The sequence below is a fragment of the Squalius cephalus genome, assembly GCF_949319135.1.
Source record: "Squalius cephalus genome assembly, chromosome: 17".
NCBI lineage: Eukaryota > Metazoa > Chordata > Actinopteri > Cypriniformes > Leuciscidae > Squalius > Squalius cephalus.
This window is the reverse complement of record NC_137138.1, coordinates 1,134,078-1,161,891: the sequence shown is the minus strand read 5'-3', so window position 1 is coordinate 1,161,891 and position 27,814 is coordinate 1,134,078. Positions and strand designations below refer to the sequence as shown.

Below are 27,814 nucleotides of genomic sequence, written 5' to 3'. Positions count from 1 at the left end.
CGTTACTCGTCGTAATTGCATTTTTACTAGTAAGAATTCAATTAGAGAGCTCTACAATTCTATTCTTACTAGTAGCAATGACAATTAGAGAGCTCTACAAATGAATTTTTACTAGTCATATGTCTCCATTGACTTTTTTTTAATTACGGAGCTCTACAATTTAAGAATGCAATTGCAAAGCTCTTTAATTCAATTAACACAGTCTCACCCCAAAACGTCACATACTGACGCGTCTTGACCATACGGCAACATACGACGAAAAGGGTACCCCTAAAACGTCCATATGTGACTATTTGGGTTATGGGTAGGTTTAGGTATGCGGTACCGCTAGGAGGCGCTGCTGGTGCGCTTATGTCTTCGTCTCATATGGACGTTTTAGGGGTACCCTTTTCGTTGTATGTTGCCGTATGGTCAAGACATGTCAGTACGTGACGTTTTGGGGTGAGACCGGGCTGATTCAATTACAGAGCTCTGCAATTATACATATCTTTAATTTGTTTTTTTACTAGTAATAATTGAATTGTAGAGCTCTCTAATTGAATTCTTACTAGTAAAAATGCAATTACAACGAGTATGGCTGGGCACAATTTAAACTAAAACGGCTTGCCATACGATGCATCGTTGAAGAAAAACCACATTGTCGCAAAGTGGTCCTTCAACTACGTTGGTTCGTGACGTCACGCATGTGGTGGAGTAATAACTCATTTTAATTAATCTGTTTGAGATCGAATCAACGCTAGATGTTTTGATATAAATTACAGACATGATATATGAGGACTATTTCTCATTTTTCTCAATTATTTCGCTTTATTTCCAGATTTAATTATAGGCTCGTTCTTACTTAGTAGAGCTCGTTTGCACATGTGCAGTCTTCAAAAACAACACTTTAAATCTCTTGACAAACTCAAAGACGTAAATGACATTTGTATGTATTCTAAATAAAAGACACAGGTTGTAGGGGAGAGCCGGAACGATTGAAACACGGGACGGATGAAACACTGAGATTTCCTCGAAAACCACTCACGTCATGTACGTCAAATTTCGTCAGCACGTACAGCACGCAATGCCTACCATACCCGCGAAAACATTTCTTCTTTACGTCGTGTCGTTTTGGAGTTAAAGCCGCAAAGCTGTTTCTGAGTGCGGCAAGTTGATTATTTCGGGCAGAACTTTTTTTGACTGACAAGTTGTATTTATTGTTTCATGTGCCATTGTAATGATAATATGGCGGGTGTATTAATACTGCAACACACCCTTAAGTGTGCAATATCAGAGTTTTTTAGTTTAAGGGCAAAAGAGGTTTAAATGAGGAGGCTGGTCATAGCCTATACATAGATTCATATACTGTTCCTAGACTTGTGTTTCTTTTAATGCAAATTCATTTTCGATTGCGCAACACATGTTGGGCCCTATTTTAACGATCTGACACGCAAGTGGCAAAGCGCAAAGCGCAAGTAACTTTGTGGGTGGGTCTCGGTGCTGTATCTATCTATCTATCTATCTATCTATCTATCTATCTATCTATCTATCGTTTGTAATAATATGATTTGCAAAAATGAAAACTGCTGCTTCTGTGTAGATTAGAGAATCGAAGTGTATGCGCGTTGTGCACGCTATACATTATGGTCATGCATGCGCCTTTAGCATAATGAACAACGCACAACGCGCCACTGACTTTAGACTAGGTTTTTTCTGGTCAGTGGCGCAACTGTTTTCTAAACCTGCAAAATAATATGCAGGTTTTTTTATGGAACAGTAAAATAGCACCAGGGATTGTTTGCGGCAGAACACGCCTCCTTTTTTGCGCTGAACCGCCCAGGGAGCGCAAGTTCATTCCCTAGTTTAGCGACGTGCGTCTGTGGAGGGAAAAGCGCGCTTTGCGCGGGTGCAAAATAGGAATGATACATGCGTCGCTGTACAAAGTCAATTACGCTGGGTGCAAGATAGGGCCCGATATCTCTTTAATAATCAGTCCAATCTTAAATCTTCAATAAATTTCATTTATCGTCTTCATCTGGTTGACCTTGTTTTCTTCATTTTAAAGGTACAATATGTAACTTTTTTTGCTTTAAAAATAGCAAAAATCACTATATCTATGTTATATATGTAAGGAATAATTGACGACAGGCCGTTGAATTATTAGAAAAATAATGCACACCCGAGGTGGTAATGCGGTCACGATGCGAAGCGGAGTGGCCGTTACACCTCGGGTGTGCATTATTTTTATAATAATTCAACGGCCTGAAGTCAATTATTCCGCTTATACTACAGTTACCACACCTCGAAACATTGTTCAGATTATGTATTTCAAGACGTTTGTAAAGTTTTTGTCATTAAAGCGCTCTTGTATGTAGGACTAATTTCTTACGCATCTAATCCAATGCCTCCGTTGCTAATTCCAAAACGTCACTTTAGAGTTAGTAACGGAGGTTTGAGCCACTGATAGCAGACTAATGCTGGGACACACGACTAGCTGACACATTCTCTGACTGTTTTCATCGACTGCAGCAGATTTTAAACACAGACTTCGAACACAGACTGAACGCGCTGAACACGCGTTTGGGCATGATCAGTCATAAGTATCAAATTACATTCATAACCGGCCTTAAAGTGTGTCCCCGGCTTTATGCAGTTATTAATGCAGTTATTAGAGAGAGATGTTGCAATAATGAGACAGAAAAGCATGTGCGTCAATATTATTATTTATTTATTAATTCAATTTGTTATAGGCCTAATTAATTTGTTCATTCTATTTTCTATTATTGACAGATGACAGTAGACTAGCCAAATAAATGAAACACAAAACCATTTTAACAAGTAGGCCTATCAATAATTATTTATTTGTTATATTATCTGCAATAAACATCCGTGCTGCAGGACTATCCATTTATTTAGCCTATATTCAGTTTAATTTTCTATTGATTATAGATAGCCTATACGACTATATACTTTATTTATTCAAATTAAACTGCATGTTTCCATTGATTGTGAAGCTAGACATTGAAAATTGCAGATCAAGCGCATGGGGCTAAATGCTTTTTCTTGTTATGAATTGTATCCTATTTTCCGTTATTACAGTTAACTACGCGAAGTGATATGGAACTGTAATGCGGTCAAGACCTGCTGGAACTACTTTAGCTGTGCGTTTCCCTGAAAATAATGCACACCTTAGAACGTTCGTCAACCAATCAGATTCAAGCATTCAACAGCCCTGTAGTATAATTTTTTTTAGTTGTGTACTTACATTACGTTTTGTCGCCGTCAATGCCGTCATATCCGCGATGTGTCCCTGGTTTCCGCTCGTACTGCCATAGCAACCAGAGCCCTCTGATAGTAACCAAGGCGACAGACGTGGACCACTGTGTAGTTCGTAATGTCTATCTGCACGCTGTTGTTGTTTCGTTCAAACATTATGGACCATGGCAAGCAGACTTTGGATAAAAAAGGAGAACTAAAACGAGAATCAATATCAGCGCGGTGTTTTCGAGATGCCGAGAGCTCCCATAGACAGTATATAAACGAGAGCTCCACGTCCGAGACTTCGACCGCTCCTACATGTACTTTATTAAACAGGTGAGCACATTTACATTAAACTAATCAATGTTATATAGTTCAACAATGATAAAATGTTAGAATATGATCTGTATGTTATTCTAATGTTGATCTAGCTTACTGCTAGTCTCATACAGACAAACTAACACATACATTTCAACACATTCAAATGCAGTTTAGTGTGCTAGTGTAATGTTAGACCAGGTGAAACAGCGCTGCGTTACCTCACAAGTTTAATTTGTCTAATAAACTGACCTGTGAGCAGTAATTCTGCGTGTAGTTCGGTAGAATGAAATGTCCATATTCCTTTTATATCCGCGGGACTCGCGTCGCGTGTGGAGCTGATAGCTGTCTCTTAGCAATCCCGAACTGCTTCATATCACAGTCACGATAAAAACATCGATGTATTTACTCATCCATAAACATTATTAGATCGGCCGGCTTGACGTTGACGACAAGATCCATAATTCTTAGCAAATGTTGCGTCATCAAACTACGCCTTTGTTATTGTAAGAGGTTAGCGACCCCTAGTGGCGAAAAAAATTACATACTGTACGTTTAACAGGCTATTCAACTAGCAAACACTCAATTTGACTCAAGGAAGAAATGCAAAAAAAAAAAAAAGATTTGTAAACGGATTTGTCTGTCTTCGTCAAAATAGCCTATTAGAAAGATTACAAAATGAACCTTTAAATTAAAATAAATTACAAAATATGTTTGTAACAATATGTACATAAGTTACTTGTCAGGTATTGTTCACAAAAACAACCATTAGATGGTTAGTAGCCGTTTAAACTGTTATGTTTCATCCGCCCCACCCCTGTGTTGTAATCGTCCCGCCTGAAACAAAGCACAACTGCCGTTCAAAGTCAAATTTTACTTAAATCATTCTATATTTGTACCGGGAAAAAAAACACATGATACTAAGAGAACACATAGGCTGTGAGTTGTTGATCACAAAAAAATAAAGTCTATCTGTAACCTTATCTTAGAAAACGACATCTGAAAAGTGTTTCATTTGTGTTTCACTCTCCCCTACTGAATGTCATCTTGCTTATTTTGCTCAAAATCAGGATTTATTCCACATGTCATGAACACTAGAAACTCTGCTTCTAACCACAGGTCGAGATCTGTCCCAGCTAACAATTTTAGGTTTTAAGAACGTTCCCTGTTAGCTGGGGTCGTTTCAAACACACAACTCTGCGATGCTGTTTGCTAATGTTGGTTGGAACAATATAGTTTCGGGAAACACCGACTCGTTGAACTGCTGATAACGACAGAACTTGCGAACATTGTTAACTAACGATGCTTTCGGGAAACACACCCCAGATCATCAGGATCACATTATAGATTATAGAAATACCAAGAGTTCACTCTGATAACAAATCACTGGTATAATGTTGAGAAGTCAAGAAACTGTGGACAGAGTTTATCTGGCAGTGAACAGAATAATGAACTCCTCCTGAACACTCAGTCACATTAAAGATTAACAGCTCGAGTGCAGGTGCAGAAAAGAGGAACACAGAAACTGCTAAAATAAAAACACTTGAACATCTGTGTCCTGTTTAACCGTTTAACTGTTAAAACACATGTTGGTTTAGAGGTTTGCCATATCACGTGATGCACAGAAACATCTAAAAAACAGTTTCAGATAACCTATATTCTTAAGGCTAAAGAAGACTAATTTAAGAGGGTCGGGAGTCCCTTTTTAATATTTATGGAACATGCAGATATTAACAATATAATAGAGGAGCAACAAAATGCTTAGGTATTATATTCCTATGAAAATCATCATTATTATACAATCATTTGACCTGAATCACTGAATTCATGTAGAGCCCAATTTCTGAGTTACTTTATTAATTATAGCAGCACTGTCCTTGATGAGCATAATATTTGTAACTTTTACAATGTAATCCAAATAATTTCTTAAAAGTTGTTCACATACAAAAACTGGTTTTTGTTTTTTTAACAGAGACTTCAACAATCAGCCTGTGAATCTCAACAATGGTGACAATTATAAAGCATGTTGCAGTGCATTCTGGGTGCCACCAATCAAAACTCATTCATGGCTCCCATCATGCATTGCTGCATGAATAAATAATGAGCTTATGTTCAGAGTGTATCTGTTTGTCACCATTGATGAGATTCATACGCTAATTCTTGATGTCTGTGTGTGCCTACCTGAAATACTTTTTAAGAAGTTTATTTTATTATTGATTTGATCATTTGGATTTCATTGAAAAGGCTAAAAGTGGCATGCTCTACAAGGACAGTGCTGCTATAATCTATAAGGTAAACTTAACTTTTGGTAGGTAAAATTATGCTCTCAATGAGTTCAGTGATTCAGGCCAACTAATGATTATGTTAAAGCACAACCAACAGGATTACAGCATTATAACTGAATTACAGCAGCCAAACAAAATCTAAAGTTAAAAAAGTAAGGGTCAAGAGACCAGCTAAACCAAACACGGATTACCATAATGGTGATCGGTGAACCATTTTACATTTATTTTCTCCTTCAGTGATTCTGCTTGTTAACATTAGGTGTCTTCAATAATGCTCAATCATCACTCAATTAATCACTTAATTAACTCATTAACTTTAACACTGCTTCAGTGTTACTTATAACACTCTGAGTGTGGACTCATATAAACAGTAGCTAAGTTTCCATCCACTTGTCAATCGAATTATCTGAAGTTCGGTAAAAAAAACTCATGCGAATAAAGCTGGTGAAAGTGTGTTTCCATCCAACGGCTTTAAAGCGAATAAAAACCTGTACGTAATGACATCACATGCTGTTTTGCGATCAAATTGGTCTATCAAATTGATTTGAGACATTTTAAGGTGTTTCCATTCATTTTCGCACTGAATCGCACAACATTCAAGCAAACATTTGCGAAAAGTTTTGCTAGACAAAATGGATCGCATTATTTATTCTGCAAATAACGTTTCCATCAGCATTTATCGCATAAGCCGTATATCGATCAAGATAAAATCCGATGAGACCGAACGTATTTCATTTGAGTCGATATTCATGAAATTCAATTGAATTTTACTGTTTCCAAAATGGCATTTTTCATTCGATATCACTTAATTCGGATAAAAACGTGTGGATGGAAACATAGCTAATGAGCAGTGTTAATTTAACACTGGGGATTTTGCTGTGAAAGATAAGGTGGTAAAAAAACACCAAGTAGAGGTAGAAGACCAAGGAACTCTATTATATGATGCACAATGATGTGTAGAAAATGTACAATTCGTAATGAATCTTAAGGCACAATGATACACAGCATCCAGGGAGGCAAGAAGAGTAGGAGTACATCCCTATAGTCAAGAATCGGTAAGAAAGTCGCAGACACAAGCTTCTTCCTATTGCATTACATGAAAAGCAAGACTTATTTCTAAAATAAAATCCTAGCTTCTTCTTTAATTTTTGTTTCAAGTAATTAATGTGTAATTTTAAAATGTAATGTGTCAACAATTATGATGCCTGTCACGCTGAGGCAAGGATGAAGCAGAGAGAGAATCCAAGTGCAAGCATACATTTAATTAAACAAACAGGTAATCCAGGCGGAACACGGAACTCAGGACAAGAACAGGTAACAGTACATTAAACAACGACCGACAACCAACAACTGAAGCACAGAGGTTTAAATACACAGACAAACAAGCTAAACAAGATAACAAGGGGGTGTGGCTAATTAGAAACACATGGGAGAACTAATAAGCAAGAAGAACTACAAAGGACTACAAAAACATGACACAGAACAGGAAATAACAAAAGTGCACACAAGACAAGGGAAACACAGGACAGGAAACATTACAATGCCCAGGACGATTAATGATGATGTTTTAAATCTCTTTAATCTCATAATTGAAGAAATGAATAAAATCACAGATCAATTGTAAGGGGATTTACAGACAAGAGTCAGAATTATAATAAATTAAAGAAAAGTTTTACTGAAGATAGTCTGCAGTTTCATCAGGCAGAAGTTCAGCTTTAGTAAAACTTTCATTTTTTATAATTCTTTCAGGTAGTCAGGGTTTTATTACGATTGGCAAGATGAACAAAAACTGATAAAATGATCATTTTTAGCCTCGTATTGCTCGCGATGATTACAAAAAGCAAGTAAATGAAATTATGGATCGGGGATAATTTCCTTGGACAAGTGTGACTAAAGTTAATCAGAAACGTTGTGAAAATCATTTAGAATATGTAAATGTTGAAAGTAAAACTGAATGATTTTAAAGAAGTCTTTAAAGATGAACTGAACTGAAATAATCAACGTTGATAACGTGTTGTTTATGACAATTAAAAGTAAATTACAGAAAAAATTTGAATTAAAAATATCAATATAGCTGTTTTTTTAAGCAACACAAAAATTGCATTTGTTAGTATAAGAACGCTGGCAATTCCGATGACGTCACCGGCATGGTAGAACCTGCGAAGGTATATAGGCAGCTGCAGCTGCAGGTCCTATACACAGACGAAAATGACTCATTTTAATGGCATGGGTATCTGACTACCACCACACGCCCGGCCCGACACATTAACTGTAATTATGAACCCAAGCCCGATTTAAACCTGACCATTTTTTTAATACGTGGGCCGTTATAACCAGGGGCGGCGCCAGAGAATTTTTTATTTTTTTATTTTTTTATTGCTAGATATACAAATATTATTAATAAATGAGCAAACATAGGCCACTTATATATTTAATAATAAATTATTTTAATTATCACAATTAAAGTATTAATTTTATTCAATTGAACAAGCAACATTCAGCATTCAATCAAATATTCTTATAGATTTATTATTAATAATGATAATTAATAATTAGCCTAATTATTTCAACATAATATCTCGTTATTTCGTAATATGTAGCCTACATAATATGTGTGCGTGCAACAAGCAAGATGTGCATTTGTAAATCCGGTGACGCGCATGCATTTATTTTTATTAACCCTTGTGTGGTGTTCATATTTTTGTTACTCAGCCAGTGTTCGTGGGTCTGGTGGACCCGCCGCATTTTTGGGTTTTTAATTCAACACAATCAAAAATGTTATGTTAAAATACTCAACAGATGTTTACTTCATCCCAATTACAAGCAATATAAACAGCATATATGGTTAATATTTTCTCTTTACCTTTGTTAGATCACATTTAAGAATTGCAACCTCGTGTGGGAATGGCAGGAGTAGAAACACAAAACTCACTCTTGCACTCTTTCACACTTACACACAATCTCTCTCTCACACGCACGCACACACACACACACACACACACTCATGCACACACATACACACACACACTCACAACACACACACCCACAACACACACACACACACACACACACACACACACACAGACACACAGACACACACACACACACACACACACACACACACACACACACACACACACTCACTTGGATATGTGGTGTACGGTCACTCTCCATAGGCATAATGGTTTTTCTAATGTACAAACTGTATAATCTATCCCCCTACACTAACCCTACCACTAAACCTACCAATCACAGAAAACTTTTGGCATTTTTTGAATTTCAAAAACACCATTTAGTATGTTTTAGTATGAGGACACAGATGTCGTCATAAACCATGTTTACGTTGTAATACCCATGTCATTATACACATTTGTGTCCTCATAAACTATACAAGAACATACACACACTAACATCAGGCCCTGACAGGAGGAGGACAGAGTAAAGGTACACAGGACCTACAATTTCCACACTTTTAATAGCCTCGGGTCCAGTGGACCCGAACATCCTGTGTGTAATATAAATGTGTAGGGGGGGTGTACAGTGTGTTTTCATTGAAAATGTGTTCTGATATATATTCCTCACAGAAAATGAGCCAAGGCCAATAAGTCTCAGTTTGAAAAAATAATTAATTGTATCATTTTTCTTTTGATAAAAAATGAAAACGGGTCCAACAGACCCGAACACCATACAAGGGTTAATGAACAGTGTCAGCTGCAAAGATTAAGTTGACGATCACCATCTCCGTAGTGAACGCGCCTATAGAGAGAAATGCACATCATTACATAATCAGAGAGTAGCCTATTTCTTTTCGTTTTGAATTGTTTCGTTTAAAGACATTTCAAGCTTTCTATATTTCTCATGTCTGTAAGGCATACACTGAGTTTCGGTTAAGTTAGGATGAGATGCGCTCCAGTTCACGTGCAATGTAAGTGACCGCGCGGACGCCTCCATGATTATAATGTCTGCTATATTTGCTTATTAAATACAGGCAATTGGTTGATGAAAAAAATATTAAAATTAAGATACAATTTATACAAAACGAAATTCACTTTAAAGAAAGGCTTTCTACAATGCAAATCTTAATTAAGTGGTCAAAATCATGTCTGACCCGCTCCATATCTCTCCATATATTGCGCATCCTATCTTACTCATGCTGTTAACTTTTTTATATTCAACATAGATGAAAATAATAATAATAATAAAAAATAATAATATTTTAATGAAACTAAATGAGCTTATTTAATGGCTACAACACGTATAGTAGGCTTACACTCTCTATTTGTACAAATTGCTGCACATTCATTTACTTCTGAATTGTGCACGTTGAAAGGCATTTGTTTGTGCATAAAACATATCTGCAACATTTATCAAGTCAACGGATAATTGTGCGTGCATTTATTAATTATTATCTTAATGAATAATGCAACAAGGATGAAGCATGTAAACTGCGCTGTTTGTTTATTCAGAATGGAATGGCTCGCAAATGGATCCGAATGAAGAAAAAAAAAAAAAAAAAAAAACTGAACTCCCTCTGTATCAACAATGTGCCCTGAGACGATGACATCAGCTAGCTTCAGGGTGGGTAGGACATTGGAATCTGTTTACAGACATGCTGTGGTTTAATTAGCAGCTAGTAAACGCATTATTATCGAGACGAGTCATGATTTATACAGTTTATATGGTCGGAGTGGTGGCTAGCTTGTGGAGTTTGACAAAAGTGCTTCCAACGTGTTTACGTTAGCTGCTAGCTCTTTCCCCTAGGTTGGATCGTTTGGTATCTAGCTTGATTTTGTTACTCAATTTCAATTAATGAGTGTCTCAGTTTTGTTGAACGCTATAAAGCCTAACGTTACACGTTATATGTGCGTGTAAGTGAATATGTACATGTTTTGTGTGTGTGACAACGTTACATCCAGCCCTTTGCTTAGTTTGCTATAACTTGCTATCATAACAGTTAACATACTTCTCTGTCCTCTGCCTTGACGTGTGCGTTTCAGCGCCCTGTCTCTGCGGTAACATAGTTAGCATCGGTGGTGTTAATACTTGCCATTGGTCTATCGGTCTGCCCTGTACTACAGCGTGAAAAGTTTAACATTGACGGAATGGCCTCAGGTTTAGCCTAACCCTCACCAGTCAACCGGTTGTATTGAAAGTACAACTCTCTAAATAGTCTGTTGCTAAAAAATGCTCACTACGGACTCGAAATCCAGGGGCTGCATGCAATGGCTGCTCTGCTAGTGTTGGTTAGCAACAGAGTAGCTTACCATTCCAGTGACGTTGCCGAATGTTGAAATCCAACATGGCGGCGCCCGTGTAACAACAACAACATTTTCAACATACCATTTTATCCTTTTTAACAAATTCTGCCACTTTAAAAATTGGACCAATGAGAATAAATAAAATACATCTGTTATATCACCTTTACTCAAAATTCCAGTTCAGTTCATCTTTAAAATAATGATACAGACTTTAAACAATAGAAGGGATATTTTTGAGTAGTTTACTTTAGGACCAGTGACTTCTCTGTCTCCAGGACTGATGGCTTCGGCTACAGATTTACAGTGCTCTAAAAAATACAGGGTTGTTTTAACCCACAGTTGGGTCAAAGTTGGGTTGGGTTAAAAAAAAAAATCATTAAAAAATGTAACCCCACGGTTGGGTTCGTCCATATTTGACCCAAATTTGGGTTAAAACAACCCTGTATTTTTTAGCGTGTAGTGGTACACTGAATGAACGCTGTGATAACTAAACTCACTGTATAATCTCAGCACTGAGATTTTGCTGCTTTTAAGATGTTTAACAGATTTTAGTGATTAAATATTTCTGTTATTAACCGGTCTCCCCGTGTTAACACTAGTCCTGATGGCTCTTGAATATATTCCCTAAGCTCCAGAAATACAGCCCTTCACAATCATACAGTACAAGCAGATTCAAAAACACATTTTTCTTATTTAAAAAGCTTCTGAAAGATGTTGAAATGTAATCATCTCTGTTTAGAAGATAAGCAAATTTTAATTTAAATTGAAAATAAAAACTATTCAATGAAACATATGGTTTGACATTCATGTCATGATCTAAACTCTATATTTCAGAACTCTTCATCTTTACAACAAAGTTTCTCACTCTGAGAATTACTTGAATTATGAATTATTTTGAACAACTTTGTGAGTTGATAACTGAATGTGATTTCCTTGATCTCTGAAACTGCTGTTAAATTACGTGAAAAAAAAAATAAATCAAATCAAATCCTTATTGACTCGACATGTTTTATCTGGCATCTCAAAACTGAAGAATATTATCAATATAGAGTGATAAAGGAACACTGAAGCGGTGTTAAAGTTAATGAGATAATTAAGTGATTAATGAGTGATGACTGACTTATTGTCATTTATGATGTTGATTTGTATACTCTCTGGATTAGTATCTGGATTAGAGTATTTAATTTATGTAAATTAGAATTGTGAGGTCGAAGATTGGGTCCATTATGGGTTAATCAAGCTCATCACATTTATGAAAGGCTAGTGGATGAATAAAGGAGGAACATCACTGTCATCTGACTGACTTCGACAACACAACACAACACAACACAACACGACCTGACAGAGAAACAAGAGTCGAGAACTGTGTGTGTGAGAACGTGTCTGTAGAGGCTCTGCCTTCGGGGACAAAACAAGCCTGAATTACGCAAGATATGCTGAGAAAACCGCACTGTTGGTATTAGTGTTTATGCTCGAACAGCTGAGCTCGTTCCTTTAACGGAGACCTTTAAATTAACTGCAAGGATGAAATGAGTGACGATCTACACAGATTCGTTCAGGACGCTCGTGATTTTGATGTACTGAACATGTTTGAAGTCAGATGGTCGACCTTTTCTTCATGGTGAGTTAGTATAAAATTTCCTGGATGCTATTTTGTTGCCTGATCTAATTTCTTTTTGTAAATGTGCAGGGCAAACTGATAAAAAATATTGTGTTTCTATAAGAATAGCAGGGCAGACACAGCTGAAAAACCACTGTCACACAAACAAAGGAGATTGTGTGAAACATGTTATCTGAAGTAACCTTGAGTTTTCTGACTCCTTGGAGCATTAGTCTTTTGATTGAGACACAACGAAAGCTTGGAGGAAATCTGCTGCTCTAAAGAAGTGTTTGGGTTTTACTTTCGTTTGGGAAAAAAAAAGAAGTTTGCTTTGGATATTGTTTAAAGACCCCAGAAGGGGTTAAACAACGAGTGCCCTCAGTCGAGTTGTGCCTATACCCATACATATCATATGCACGTAAAAACAAATGTTCGCGTATTAATTGCGCGATAAACACAATGCGTACATTTAGTGTGACCGGATCGTAAAGAAATGTCTTCTCTCCTGTCTAACATTTGTTTGTGCAGGGGTGTGAAGTAATGAAATAGGACTAGGCTACTGTCATTAAGTTGTTTTTGTCTTTTATCAGAAATTGTACTTTGAGTTGTTTCAAAATTGTGTAGGTTGTACTTGAGTACATTTTAAGTGGTATCGGTAGCCTACTTTTACTCTGCTTTTCCCCCTCAGTTTGTGATCGTTCTTTGTTACATGTTTGTTTTAATTGTCTATTTATCCATCAACGTGACTGGGTCGAGTAGCTAATCATTATTGTGACTGTCTGGATTCAAATCTAATTCTGCATTGAAAACTTTAACTGCTGCTTCTCATGACTGTTGCGGAAGTGCGTCAATTCATTCGAGATATCAGCATCCTCCAATATGTTGAGGTACTTTTCTGCTGTGAAAGTCCCTCAAGTTGAGTTTTGATGGGTTTAGTATGTGTTTTGATTTTACGAGCATTTCACAGCATCTCTATGCGCCATTATGAAACTAGTAAATGGAGGATTCTTAGTTAGTAAATGTGCATAATTCGTGGTGGCGGCTGGCTTAAAGAAGTTGTGTACATGTGTTTCCTTTAAAAGAAAGAAAGGAAATAGGCCTACTTACCTATATAATGCACAATTTTCCTTACAAATTATAATATCATCTTAACAATTTGAGTAAATGTAATGGATGATGCCCCCATTCTAGAACAATGTGCATTTATGTTTAAATTGTAACAACAGCATGGAATTACAGTGTAATTAGTGTAAGCTCACTATTATAGCCTTTTCCAGTGCATTAGGTGAGGTAAACTGATAATATTAGTGATTCTCATTTCTTAAATCAAAACTGATTTGGAGAGAAATTGGCTCTTTTTAATCTCTCTATTTAACCCATCTCATGGTGTGTGATGCTGAACTCTTGTGTGAGTTTTTAAAGGTTTTTGAATTCTTTGCATAGTTCTGAACATTAATATTTTATGTGCAACAATAGCATGCTCAGGCTCATGGTCTCACACCTAACTTTAAATCTTTTTTTTTTTTCTTTCTTTTTTTTAAACAATAAGATTTAAATCATTAAAGACACCTAAAGAGTTTTAACGGACAATACATTGAGAACAAAACTGACTTTAAAGGAAGTCTAAATTATTGGACTCTGAATGTTGTATTGTTAGCATGGTCTGGCACTGAAAATGATTTGACAGTGATTAATGATGAAGTGAAACGAATCAGAAATGCTGTTATGAAGACATGTTAACTGCTGAGAAAGGAGAAGTGTGTTGTAAGCTCGCGCTCGATCGGCCCAAAGCCGGCATCCGACCAGCGCGGAAGGTCTTTACGTGTTACTGTCTTTTCTCGAGGCGAAGAATTTTTTGATTAAATGCAATACATTTGAATATGTATTCTCTCCTTATTTCATCTGACTCCATAAATGAAAAGGTTTTAATGATATCTGTGCATCATTAAATGTGAGCAAATGTTTGACTATTCTTTTTAACTCTTTAATGAAAATAATGTCAAAGTCAGTTAGAATAATCAAATGTAACAATTTATTATGTCAGGTAAATGTATCACACCAATTTCATAATCAATTCAAAGATAATAAATACAAAACATCAAATGCTCTGGAATAGAGAGAGAAGATGCGAACCCGACATTACGATATACATGAGGCTTAGAGCTCTCTCTCTCACGGGTAGGGTTGGGTATTGGTTGGGTTATCCGATACCAGTACCTACTCGGTATTTTTCAAACGGTTCCGGTGCTCAAACGGTTCTTGAAACGGTACTTAAGAAAACTAAACCGCATACACTTTATCAAAAAAAATAATACCTGTGTGTGTGTGTGTGTGTGTGTGTGTGTGTGTGTGTGTGTGTGCGTGTGTGTGTGTGTGTGTGTGTGTGTGTGTGTGTGATTTTCTGAAAAAGATTTTCTGATTTCTGATTAAATTAAAAATTGTGCCGTTTAAAAGGCTACTGATGTAGCTGAAAACACTTGAGTTAAGATCAAAATTTTGTCTTCTCATATTATGACTTTTACAAAACAGAGAAATATCTGACACTGAGCAGAAATATTTAACACACACAGTATAGCCTCATATAAATATACTTGATATTGATATACTTCATACTTGATATGCAAGATTTGCAGTTGGCATTAAAATACTAGATTTGCAGTTGGCATTATGCTCATCAGTGGTTGTATATCAAGCAGGGACACTTTGTGTCCATTATATTTTGTGATTTCACCAGAACGAATAGATATGAGGCGCCGTCTAGGGCTTAAATCAAACTTCATTCACGCACATATAAAACCCTTGCATACACATATACTAAGTAAGTAGTCACACATACATGTATACTGCTGAATGCTCAAACTAATACATATGAAATGCACAACTTCACAAACTCTCCGCGCAGATACTCAAACTCTCCGCGCAGATACTCATCTGAGACAAGCACACACAAACTCTCCGCGCAGATACTCAAACTCTCCGCGCAGATACTCATCTGAGACAAGCACACACAAACTCTCCGCGCAGATACTCAAACTCTCCGCGCAGATACTCATCTGAGACAAGCAGATACTCATCTGAGACAAGCACACACAAACTCTCCGCGCAGATACTCATCTGAGACAAGCACACACACACACACACACACAATACCATATTATATAGCATATACTATAATAATAATAATTTCTCCTGTTTTGTCTCCTTTATCTCTCTTCAACACAGAAGCTCAAAGGGGATTGAGTGGATCCTGAGACGGACTCCTTCTCCTTCAGTTTCTGATCCTTGGATTCTCAAGCCTTTCCTTGCTCCTTATTGTTAATAAACCTTTTATAATCATTAAACTTCCCTGTGTTGGTCTTTGTGAAAAGTGCAGATACACCGCAGTATATGACAACCTGCAGTTTATTAGACATTTATAAATCCATTGTGCTAAATCAGTGCAAAACTCTATAGAAATATATAAAGCAAGCCCTGCCCCTTTTGTCTCAAAATGTATTGTGCCCCTCTCTGATAAATGTAAATAATTATTATTATTAAAATAAATAATTTAAATATAAATATTATAATCAGCATGTGAGTTATGCTTAACAATCATAAAAGTATAACTCAATTTCAGCCGCATTCTGAGTCTGACAATGTCATAATACGTTTTTTCGTATTAAGTCCATGTCCAGCTCTAAATTGTAAGGAATTTATATCTTTGATTTCATAGTACACTTTACAATAAGGTTCATTTGTTTATTATTCATATTAACTAACATTAACTAATAATGAGCAAAACATTTGTTTGGCTACTGTAGGCCTATTTGTTAATCTTAGTTAATAATAATACAACTTTTAATTGTTTGTTCATGTTATGTCACTAATGTTAACAAATGCAACTTTTGATTTTAATAATGTTTTAGTAAATGCTGAAATCACCATGACGTCACAACAGTAATAGACGTTCTTCCGGGTGGCAAAAGCTGAAGTGTTCCTATGACAACGCTAGTAAATTGCTTGGAAGGAGGCCCACATAGTAAAAATGTAATAAAAATAAAAAATGTATTAAATATAATGCTTTTTTTTTATCATAATAACAACTGTGTTTAATGATACAAGTAAAAATATAATAAATATGTAATATAGTACGCCTACACATAATTAGCAAAATACTCTCTAGCTCTTTTTTCTAGCCAAAATAACGTGCTATATAGCCTGTAACGTATATATCATGGTCATTAAATGGCTTTCCTGAGGTAAATGTTATGTGACAATTGTTCTCCAGCTGTTATATCGACCTTTGCGCGGTTGAAAAACACTGATTGGTCGATTTTATGTATGAGGAATATACATTTAGGTAAGTTGCGTGGATGTGTAGTGAGAGCGTGTGAAAAGTGACAATTGTATGAGGCGCCACGTAGGATTTTTAATCAAACTTCGCTTATCAATACATACATAACACACGTGCATATACAATTATAAATTACTCGCATATACATTTATTGGATGTTCAAAATACATATATGAAGTACTCGTGCACACTAATATGAAATCCATACCAATACATATTATGTTAGTAATGAATGCTTGTGAATAACTTGCATATAGGCTACATATAAACTTGACGCACGCATACACCTATAAATACTTATAAACTTCCATGCATATACACCTATAAACACTCGTCTCGCACATACACTCGCAGCACGCAGACACACCTATAAACACTCGCACATACATATAAACTCGATGCGCGCATGCACATCCATAAAACACTCGCACATAAATAAAACGTGGATGCATGCTTTAGTTGTGTAGGCTATGTATGCGAGTATTTATAGGTGTATGCGTGCGTCAAGTTTATATGCAATATTCACAAGTGTATATGCATTCATTATTAACATAATATGTATGAATTTCATATTAGTGTGCACATGTATTTCATATATGTATTTTGAACATCCAATAGTATACATGTATATGCGAGTAATTTATAGGTGTATATGCACGTGTGTTATGTATGTATTGATAAGCGAAGTTTGGTTTAAATCCTACGTGGCGCCTCATACAATTGCGTGAGTCTCACGGTCAGTGCGTGAGAGTGGGCAGCCCTCTTTTACTTCAGGCAGTGACTGGCTGGCAATGAGTCTCTTCATCAAAAGAGACAATTTACTAATATTACTCTCGAATTTCCCCGGCGGCAGATAAATGCTCTGCTGTGATTTTGTAGATGGACCGTTTTGAGAATACACGAAGCAGCTAGAGTTGAAGGGCAAGCAGGGTTGGCAGCAGAAATGTAAACGTTGGACTTTTGACGACACGACGTCGCTATAACCTCCTCACCCACAGGAAATCGATAAAACCCCTACACCTTTTGCTGTATATCTGGCAGCGCAACCCCAAACACAACACGTTTTCATCATCGTTTCAACTTTGATCAACAACAATGTTTTTAACTATGTAACTGTTGCAGTCGCCGGCTGGATCTCTTCAGTTAGTCAGTGGAAGCCGCTCGCGTTCTGCCACCCGGAAGTTACTCGGCGCTAGGGTGACCAGACGTCCCTAAAAATTCGGGACAGTCCCAAAATCTAAGCTGTTGTCCCGAATCCCGAATCCGGCCCTAATTGTCCCGAAAATTATACTAAAGCAAATTCTTATATTGTCTGATAAAACATTAAAAACTGTCCGTGGAGGTTGAGTCGTCCTGCAGCCAGCCCCCGCCGGCTGCTTATTGGCTGCAGCATCTTTTCTTTTTCTTTTTTTGAAGTTCAACAAAGATACCGTAGGCGCGAATTAAAATGCATTGATAAGCGAGCGCCTTACTGGAATGTGCAGGCAGCCAGTAAAGGAGTGATTGATTGGTCGCGGCACTGTGTGCAAAAAAAAACTTCGGCCTAATGTCTGATGTTGGGTTACACAAAGCAAATCATCTACACAATTATTTAGTTTTCTTATTTAATGACCGACAATTTCGTCATAATAATAATTTTGGCATAAGGCTTATTAGCGTTAGACTTATAGCCTGACATGTCTGATTTACGCACTGTTACAACAGTCTTTTTTTTTTTTTTTTTTTTTGGTCACAATGACATTTGAGTTCATGATTTTAATATTGTTTTTTTGTGGCAGACTAAATATTAATGACAGACTGTTGATCTTTGAATAAAAATATGTTTGGTTCAGGTTTGAAAATTCATTTTATTATAGGCTATGTAGTCTAATATCATAGTAGGACTACCCCAAAACCTCCCCAAACAATACTCGGCGCCTATTGTTTACAAACATTCTGAAACGGCCTAATAACTAAGATTTATAAATGGTGTAGAAGTGCAGTTCATTATTAGTTCATGTTAACAAATTTAACTAATGAAACCTTATTGTAAAGTGTTCATGACTTTATGATAGTTAACACTTTAATGAATACATAGGCTATACAATTTATAACATCAACATAACTAAACATGAATTCCTCATAATTACCTACTTGATTCTCTGTTTTGTTTGTTAAAGTTAGTAATATCTAGTATTATCATCATTTCCCTATTTTTGTCTGATGTGTTATGCATTAGTAGTAGGCCTATCGACATCTTTTTATTGGTAATGAAGAGGCTCTCTGACCGACTGCTGCTCTCCATCGAGCGAGATATGCCAAATAATTGTGAGGAAGTCATTAAAATATTTAATATTTAAATATTTAAAAACACAACAGACAGACGGATACTGTTTTAAATACAGGTGATTTATTTAAAGAATACCAACCGGTACTTTATATGATCAGTTTAACCAGTGTTTGATAGAGATCTACAAACCTTTCCACTGTCTGAGGATCAGTTGAGCTCCTCTGGATGATGCATTATCATCTGCACTGTAATTACCTTATTAATAAAAGAGCCATATTTGCAGCTCTGCCACTCTGACATACTAATCTCTGGACAAAAGTTTTTCAATTATTTCAACAGCTTTAAAAGAAATGATAGTCTGCCTCGACCCAGATTCAACTCCAAAGTAGAATGAGTTCATCCCCGAAATGTCTTAATTATAATAGAGAAGAAGGAAGTCAACAGTTATATTGTTTCTTCATCTGGGTTGATCAGACAGATGTGGACATGCAAAATCAGGACGGCTGGTCTGTTATCCTCAATGTATATGTTTTTCATGAGATGTATTTTTGTCATACTGTCCTGACATTTTGTATGAATTAATCAAAACTTACTTAGTTTGAATTATAGTTGTGTTGACTTCTAAGTGACATGGTTAGCATGTGTCAGAGTCAGTGTGTCTAGCAGGCACATGATGTTCTGTCATGGCTGATAGGGTTCGGGACGGTTGCAACAAGTTATGAATTACATGGTTAATAAAAGTTTGTTGCATTGTAAATTGTTCAGTTCTTCCTGTCTGACACTGAAATATGGAGAGATTGAATATCATCTGTAACACCTGATCACTGAATATATGAATGCCTATGTTCTACACATGAACAAACAAAACTCAATAACTGTTATTGGATAAATATGACTAAATAAATAAATCATAGGCTACAATAATATTATTGTATGAATAAATAATACTATAATATTATAGTAGGCCTAAAACAGTTAATATTTTCAGAATTTTATGCTCATTGAGACAAAAAGCTAAAGTTAATTAGTGAAATTTGAGGTATTTTTAACATGTTGTAACCGTCCCCTGGGTCAGACTCAGTTGCAACATCTGACTTCTTCCATTCAAATAAATACTGTGAATGATATGTCGTAATCATCTTTATATGGTATGGGTAATTAGCAGACAGATGCAAGTATTGTCTCCTTCAGTGGAGGCTCTCCTGTCACGACCAACACTCTTTACCAGTCCAATACAATTAGAATAAGGTGTGTGTGCTCTTTTACTGTCAGATGATGGTCACACACATCTTAAAGATAACATGCCTTCCACAGTTGTGTGTGTGTGTGTGTGTGTGTGTGTGTGTGTGTGTGTGCGCGTGCGTGCGTGTGTGCGCGTGCGTGCGTGCGTGCGTGCAGTGGTAAAATCTTTGTGCATATTTTTATCAGGTTTGTTCAATATTGTCTGAAATGTTGACTACACCCCTTCGAGCGTCATACGCTCGTATAACATTACAAGAGGAAGAGGAAGCGTGTGTATGAGCGAGGAGAAAAAAAAAAGGAGAACATTACCACTCTGAGCTGTGTTTCTCTCTGGACGCTTCGTCTGCTCATCTCAAGGTGACTAACACTTTTTCTTTCGTTTTGTGAAAATATTTTATTAATTTATTTAAATATGGACATTTGTCTTTATTTTAGTGAAACTGAAGTGGAGTTTTTTCATGAGAAATTAATGCATTTGAGAATATAGGTAACACATATATCACAAACCACAGACACATACGGAAGAGAAAAATGTCAGGCAAAAAAAGACTAAATATGCTAAACATGATCTAATACAATATACTGAACCAAAAACAAACAAAAAAGGCGCTGATAGTCGACAATACAGCATAAATAGTTACTCGTTACATGCTTGTTTTAATTTTATTTTTATCCATCAACGTGATTGGATCGAGTAATCCGTTTCGTGACTGTCATCAAATCAATTTAAGCATAGACATAGACTTTAACCGCCTATTCCTTCTGTTACTCGTGGCTGCTGTGGAAGTGCATTTAAGCATCAATTCAGTCCAGATATCAGCGTCTTCCTCTATTATGCTAAGGTAAATTTCACATTTCTGCTTACTATGATATGTATATAGGCTGGCCTATCTACAGGGCCAGACATTTGATGTGAGGTTGGGGGAATTGCGTGAATTCACAATGCGGTGAATTCCCGCTCCCATTCACTTCACATTCATAATCACATTAGAGAGACGCACGTTACGATCTGTGCACTGCCGCGTCTCGCTCTCGCCATGCAGCCAGATTCAGAACCAGTGAACCATCACCTTATGAACCATATGGCGTTAACTTGAACTGCGTTTCTGTCAGTGCGTGACTACTTTAATAAATAACGTTTTTTGATTGATCCATTTCATACAATCCGTCTTCATTTGGCATGTGCACTTGCGCAAAACAACAACAACAAAAAAAAAAATGTTCAACTTTTGTTTTGTTTTTGTGTGTGGATGCTGCTGATAAAACAGCTTCGCTGAGACTACGAGGAATCATGCATTTGTGTGTGTGTGTGTTTCTTTTGTAAAAGTTTCCCGGATATAACTTCCCTATTTAATGCACAATTTTCCTTACAAATTATATTATCAGCATTACAATGTGAGTAAATGTATGTGACCGATGTAATGTATGATGCCACCCTTATAGAACAATGTGCATTTATGATTAAATTGTAACATATTTAATAGCATGGAATTACAGTGTAATTAGTGTTAGCTCACTATTATAGCCTTCTTCAGTGCATTAGGTGAGGTAAACTGATAATATAAGTGATTCTCATTTAACAAAACACTAAAATTGGTTCCGTTTTGGAGAGAAATTGGGTATTTTTTAATCTCTCTATTTAACCCATGCATCTCATGGTGTGTGATGCTGAACTATCATATCAGTTTCTAAAGGTTTTTGAATTCTTTGCACAGTTATGAACATTGATATTTTATGTGCAACAATAGCATGCTCAGGCTCAGTGGCCTTTCACCTTATTTTAATTTTTTTTTTTTTTTTTTAATAGTATGATTTAAATGGTGATGAGTGTACTGATTTGATGCATTTTAAAAAGATGGATGATAGATATTCTTCAATCTTTCTGACAAAGAACAAAATATAATGTGAATTACAGTATGTGCATTTTTTTATTTTTTTATAAATTGTAGTGTAGTGTTTATTATAAGGGGTAGAATCCGCAGCTCAGTACTACTACTCACTCACTCATGAGTACTTTTAAATAAGCTACTTTTTTACTCTTACTCAAGTAGTTTTTTGGACAAGTACTTTTTACTCACTCACACTACATTTTTTGGAATGTAATGGTAAATTTGTGGTATAGATACGCACTTTCATGAGATCATGTTGGATAGATAGTCCTAGTTGGCGAGGAGTAAACCACTGTAACCTCCGAGTCTTTGATTTGGTTGCGGACAGACATGTCTTTCTCATCATCACAGACTTCTGAAAATACTGTAAATACTGTAAAGATGGTTTGAATCCTATCCCGTTTTGAAGTTCAACGGTTTAAGATTGATTTATATGGTCCAGTCCTTTGTGCATGTATTTACAGTGGTGGAAAGAGTACTACAAAAAGGTACTTAAGTATAAGTATTGCTACTTATGAAATAATGGAGTAGGCTACAAGTAAGTAGCTGGAAAATGACTCGAGTAAGAGTAAATAAGTAGTTTGCTGAAAAACTACTCCAGTTACAACCTTACAAAGTACTTTAGTATATTTATGTATTTTTATTCAAAATGGGGCGATGTTAGCAATATGGAGCATTAAACACTGATGTGTGAGACACCCTTATATGTGTGATATTATCACTACAGCTGGATAACAAGCATAGAGACGTTTTGGAGGAAGAGCGACCGCAAAATGCTGCATCGGTTTCTCAGGTTTATAACAACCTTAATATCTTTTAACCATATTTATTAGAGTGCTGTGAGTTTGCAGTGTGTAGACATTGAGCTCTAGTGTGTACTACTTAAAAGGCTCGGTTCACGGGTGGTAGTGAGAACTTACTTTCTCAAACCGCTCTACTGACTCCCGTGCTGATGGCCTGGTGATTCCTAGTAATATGTTTATTTGTTTGATTTATTCTTTGTTTTCTTTCAGGCCAACCAACACCTTCAACCATTCATTAATAAAGATTGTATTTTTATACTTTTCTACAAACCTGTGTTCGCTCAGTTAAGCTCAAGGGGTGGAGTAGTCAGTTGTACAATTAGGGGCGCCACACATGTATGCATGATTAACCATTAACAGATTAGATCGTGACATGGACACCACCTTATTTCTAAATGAGTAGGCTACGCTGTCTATTAACCCTTTTAATCACAATCACAAAAAAAGAAAGAAAAGTTAAAAAAGAAAGAAAGAAAAGTTAAAAAAGAAAGAAAGAAAAGTTAAAAAAAGAAAAAGAAAAGTTAAAAAAGAAAGAAAGAAAAGTTAAAAAAGAAAGAAACAAAAGTTGAAAGAAAGAAAGAAACAAAAGTTGAAAGAAAGAAAAAGAAAGAAAGAAAGAAAGAAAGAAAGAAAGAAAGAAAGAACAGTTAAAAAAAGAACGAAAGAAAATTAAAGAAAGAAAGAAAGAAAGATAGCTTAGTTAGATATAAAAGCTAATAGAACGAAAGAAAAGTTAAAAAAGAAAGAAAGAAAAGTTAAAAAAGAAAGAAAGAAAGAAAGAAAGAAAGAAAGAAAGAAAGAAAGAAAGAAAGAAAGAAAAAGAAAGAAAGAGAAAGAAAGAAAAGTTAAAAAAGAAAGAACAGTTAAAAAAACAAAAGAAAATTAAAGAAAGAAAGAAAGCTTAGCTAGATAGCTTAGTTAGATATAAAAGCTAATAGAAAGAAAGAAAGAAAGAAAGAAAGAAAGAAAGAAAGAAAGGTTAAAAAAGAAAAAGAAAAGTTAAAAAAGAAAGAAACAAAAGTTAAAAGAAAGAAAGAAAGAAGTTAAAAAAGAAATAAAGAACAGTTAAAAAGAACGAAAGAAAATTAAAGAAAGAAAGAAAGCTTAGATAGATAGATAGATAGATAGATAGATAGATAGATAGATAGATAGATAGCTTAGTTAGATATAAAAGCTAATAGAACGAAAGAAAAGTTAAAAAAGAAAGAAACAAAAGGAAAGAAAGAAAGAAAGAAAGAAAGAAGAGAAAGAAGAGAAAGAAAAGTTAAAAAAGAACGAAAGAACAGTTAAAAAAGAACGAAAGAAAAGTTAAAAAAGAAAGAAAGAACAGTTAAAAAAGAACGAAAGAACAGTTAAAAAAGAACGAAACAAAAGTTAAAAAAGAAAGAAAGAGAAAGAAAGAAAGAAAGAAAGAGAAAGAAAGAAAGAAAGAAAGAAAGAAAGAAAGAAAGAAAGAAAGAAAGAAAAGTTAAAAAGAAAGACAGAACAGTTAAAAAAGAAAGAAAGAACAGTTAAAAAAGAACGAAAGAAAAGTTAAAAAAGAAAGAAAGAACAGTTAAAAAAGAACGAAAGAAAAGTTTAAAAAGTTAAAAAAGAAAGAACAGTTAAAAAAGAACGAAAGAACAGTTAAAAAAGAATGAAAGAACAGTTAAAAATGAACGAAACAAAAGTTAAAAAAGAACGAAACAAAAGTTAAAAAAGAAAGAAAGAAAGAAAGAAAGAAAGAAAGAAGAGAAAGAAAAGTTAAAAAAGAAAGAAAGAAAAGTTAAAAAAGAACGAAAGAAAAGTTAAAAAAGAAAGAAATAACAGTTAAAAAAGAACGAAAGAAAATTAAAGAAAGTTTAAATAGATAGATAGCTTAGATATAAAAGCTAATAGAAAGAACGAAAGAAAAGTTAAAAAAGAAAGAACAGTTAAAAAAGAAAGAAAGAACAGTTAAAAAAGAACGAAAGAAAAGTTAAAAAAGAAAGAAAGAACAGTTAAAAAAGAACGAAAGAAAATTAAAGAAAGCTTAGATAGATAGATAGCTTAGATATAAAAGCTAATAGAAAGAACGAAAGAAAAGTTAAAAAAGAAAGAAAGTTAAAAAAGAACGAAAGAAAATTAAAGAAAGTTTAGATAGATAGATAGCTTAGATATAAAAGCTAATAGAAAGAACGAAAGAAAAGTTAAAAAAGAAAGAAAGAACAGTTAAAAAAGAACGAAAGAAAATTAAAGAAAGCTTAGATAGATAGATAGCTTAGATATAAAAGCTAATAAAAAGAACGAAAGAAAAGTTAAAAAAGAAAGAAAGAACAGTTAAAAAAGAAAGAAAGAACAGTTAAAAAAGAACGAAAGAAAAGTTAAAAAAGAAAGAAAGAACAGTTAAAAAAGAACGAAAGAAAATTAAAGAAAGCTTAGATAGATAGCTTAGATATAAAAGCTAATAGAAAGAACGAAAGAAAAGTTAAAAAAGAAAGAAAGAACTGTTAAAAAAGAACGAAAGTACATTAAAGAAAGCTTAGATAGATAGATAGCTTAGTTAGATATAAAAGCTAAAAGCTAAAAGAAAGAAAGAAAGAAAGAAAGAAAGAAAGAAAGAAAGAAAGAAAGAAAGAAAAGTTAAAAAAGAAAGAAAGCACAGTTAAAAAAAGAACGAAAGAAAATTAAAGAAAGAAAGCTTAGATAGATAGCTTAGTTAGATATAAAAGCTAATAGAAAGAAAGAAAGAAAGAAAGAAAGAAAGAAAGAAAGAAAGATAGATAGATAGATAGATAGATAGATAGATAGATAGATAGATATGAAAGCTTAGTTAGAAAGAAAGAAAGAAAGAAAGAAAGAAAGAAAGAAAGAAAGAAAGAAAGAAAAGGTTAATATGAAAGGAAGATAGAAAGAATAGTTAGAAAGAAAGATTAGATAGAAAGAAAGAAAAAGTAGATGTAGTGTACAGTAGAGAACAGTAGAGGTAGAACACAGTAGAGGTAGTGTACAGTAGAGTACAGTAGAGGTAGTGTACAGTAGAGGTAGAGTACAGTAGAGCACAGTAGAGGTAGAGTACAGTAGAGGTAGAGTACAGTAGAGGTAGAGTACAGTAGAGGTAGTGTACAGTAGAGGTAGAGCACAGTAGAGGTAGAGCACAGTAGAGTACAGTAGAGGTAGAACACGGTAGAGGTAGTGTACAGTAGAGGTAGTGTACAGTAGAGGTAGAACACAGTAGAGGTAGTGTACAGTAGAGGTAGTGTACAGTAGAGCACGGTAGAGGTAGAGTACAGTAGAGGTGGAGTACAGTAGAGGCAGAGTACAGTAGAGGTGGAGTACAGTAGAGTACAGTAGAGGCAGAGTACAGTAGAGGTAGTGTACAGTAGAGGTAGAGCACGGTAGAGGTGGAGTACAGTAGAGGTGGAGTACAGTAGAGGTAGAACACAGTAGAGGTAGTGTACAGTAGAGGTAGAGTACAGTAGAGGTAGAGTACAGTAGAGTACAGTAGAGGTAGAACACAGTAGAGGTAGTGTACAGTAGAGGTAGTGTACAGTAGAGCACAGTAGAGGTAGAGCACAGTAGAGGTAGTGTACAGTAGAGCACAGTTGGGCACAGTAGAGGTAGAGCACAGTAGAGGTAGTGTACAGTAGTGGTAGTGTACAGTAGAGCACAGTAGAGGTAGAGCACAGTAGAGGTAGTGTACAGTAGAGGTAGTGTACAGTAGAGTACAGTAGAAGTAGAGTACAGTAGAGGTAGAGCACAGTAGAGGTAGTGTACAGTAGAGGTAGTGTACAGTAGAGCACGGTAGAGGTAGAGTACAGTAGAGGTGGAGTACAGTAGAGGCAGAGTACAGTAGAGGTGGAGTACAGTAGAGTACAGTAGAGGCAGAGTACAGTAGAGGTAGTGTACAGTAGAGGTAGAGCACGGTAGAGGTGGAGTACAGTAGAGGTGGAGTACAGTAGAGTACAGTAGAGGTAGAACACAGTAGAGGTAGTGTACAGTAGAGGTAGAGTACAGTAGAGGTAGAGTACAGTAGAGTACAGTAGAGGTAGAACACAGTAGAGGTAGTGTACAGTAGAGGTAGTGTACAGTAGAGCACAGTAGAGGTAGAGCACAGTAGAGGTAGTGTACAGTAGAGCACAGTTGGGCACAGTAGAGGTAGAGCACAGTAGAGGTAGTGTACAGTAGAGCACAGTAGAGGTAGAGCACAGTAGAGGTAGTGTACAGTAGAGGTAGTGTACAGTAGAGCACAGTAGAGGTAGAGCACAGTAGAGGTAGTGTACAGTAGAGGTAGTGTACAGTAGAGTACAGTAGAGGTAGAGCACAGTAGAGGTAGTGTACAGTAGAGGTAGTGTACAGTAGAGCACAGTAGAGGTAGAGCACAGTAGAGGTAGTGTACAGTAGAGGTAGTGTACAGTAGAGTACAGTAGAAGTAGAGTACAGTAGAGGTAGAGCACAGTAGAGGTAGTGTACAGTAGAGGTAGTGTACAGTAGAGCACAGTTGGGCACAGTAGAGGTAGAGCACAGTAGAGGTAGTGTACAGTAGAGGTAGTGTACAGTAGAGCACAGTTGGGCACAGTAGAGGTAGAGCACAGTAGAGGTAGTGTACAGTAGAGCACAGT

The 27,814-nt window shown here is 35.7% G+C and overlaps 1 protein-coding gene and 1 long non-coding RNA gene across 2 annotated transcripts in view; both read left to right on the top strand.

The window, feature by feature from the left end:
- LOC307144490 overlaps positions 1-27,814 on the top strand; it is a 299,734-nt gene that overhangs the window by 83,968 nt on the left and 187,952 nt on the right. The gene's annotated exons all lie outside the window — the stretch shown is intronic.
- The window catches only part of LOC307144485 (uncharacterized protein), a 35,984-nt gene continuing 28,999 nt past the window's right edge, over positions 20,830-27,814 (top strand). Inside the window, exon 1 of the mRNA XM_079846886.1 lies at positions 20,830-20,899. The gene's annotated coding sequence lies outside the window, so the exon portion shown is untranslated. The remainder of the gene's footprint in view (positions 20,900-27,814) is intronic.